The following is a 1,781-nucleotide window of genomic DNA, read 5'->3' on the forward strand; positions in this document are numbered from 1 at the left end:
TGCATTTTTACTTTCTCAAAAAAACTCATTCTGCATGATTTATAAGCTTGTTTCCTCATGGGGACCTCAAAAATGTCCATTTGGTACATTTGGTCCCCATAACGTGATAAATACCAGGTACACACACACACACACATTGTCATTTACCAACTTTTTTTTCAATGCTTCTTTTTTCAGTCTTTTTTAGATTCAGATTAGCTTAACTTAACTTTTATTTTTGTTTTAGTACTTTTGTTTTTTAGTTTTGGTACTTCAGCTTAGCTTATTGTTTTCAGATAGTTAGGCTACACATCTAATTTTGATACTTTTGTTATGTGCTTTTGTCATTATAATTATAATTATTATTTATCTTGAATGAATTGTTATTTCAGTTTTAGCTGTAGTCATTTTATTAATTCATCTTATTTTATTTCAATTAGCAAGACAAGATTTCTAATTTTCAAGGTTTTCTTTATTTTTTGTTTAGATTTTCTGATCTGATATTTAATTTCAATTTCAGCTTTATTTCAATTAACAAAAGCTTTGGTTTTAATAGTTCTCATCTTATGTAACAGTAACAGCACTGTTTTTGGAGGTGTGTAACATGGTATTACCATGTTTTTTTTTTGTGGCATGTTTCCATTTTAGACATTTTGTACTATGTTACATACACACTGTTTTGTTTGGGCATTGCACCATAGTATCACCTTGCATTTCTAGACATGGAACATTATACTACTACGTTTGTTTTTAGGCATGTACTGTACCATGGCAGTACTTGTCCAAAAATGTATATGGATATTTATACCATATATTTTTATTTTGACATGTATCATGGTATTACCATGTTTTTGAACATGGCATGATAATACTATGTATTTCATGTATTTGATACCATGTATTTGATGGGCAAGGTAAATATCATGGTACATGAGAATGATGATCTTTTTCTATCTTGTCAAAGCACCATGGTATTACCATCTGATACAATCACGGAATGAGGCTTATAAACATTAAGACTTACAAGTCAAACCAAGCTGTGGTCAGAAGCAAAAGTATCATCCACATCCTTCAAAATAAAAGGCCACAAAAAAGCCTCTGCAAAAGTGCCCTTGACACCATGAGGCATGCTGGGTACATGAAAGGGAGTCCATGATTAAAGAGAATGAGTTGGAAACAAATGTCAATATATGCCTCTGGCTCGCAGGCTTCTGAAAGGAGATTGCAGTATACGAGTACGACCACTAGCTGTCGCTCTAGGTTTACAGAGAGGATGTTGACTGCAGAGAAACTGTCTATAGCCTTCATAGAAGTAGATATTAAATCAGTAAAATGCTTCATCTCTTCATTATCAAAGATCAGAAATGAGCAAATTGATCTTTCTGTCCCTAAACTCCTGTCAAAACAAGTTGTGATGCTCTGGATGAGAGAATTAATTGAAGCTGTCACATTCACTGCATTTATGTGACGCTTTGAGCCTCTATTCATGGCAGTTCCTCTCCTCACTCGCCTGAGGGAACTCTTGAATTAACAGTGCTAAATGATTCATGCTGTATGTTTGAGCTTTAATTGGGCGTCTGCCTCGCCAGCAGCACACCAGCACACCAGCACACCAGCACAACCAGTTTGGTCTCTGCAGTGAATTACCTCAGGTTTAGCACAGCACGCAAACACAGGATGTCCTGCTGCCCACAATACCCACAATGCCCACATGAAAATAGATGAAATGATCACCAAGGCAGAGCACATTGAAGAATCAGTGACTCTACTGTTTTTCTGCTTTAGCTGCCTGTAAAGCTCTG

Source organism: Sinocyclocheilus grahami, unplaced genomic scaffold (genome assembly GCF_001515645.1).
Source record: "Sinocyclocheilus grahami isolate Dianchi unplaced genomic scaffold, SAMN03320097.WGS_v1.1 scaffold353.1, whole genome shotgun sequence".
Taxonomy (NCBI): Eukaryota; Metazoa; Chordata; class Actinopteri; order Cypriniformes; family Cyprinidae; genus Sinocyclocheilus; species Sinocyclocheilus grahami.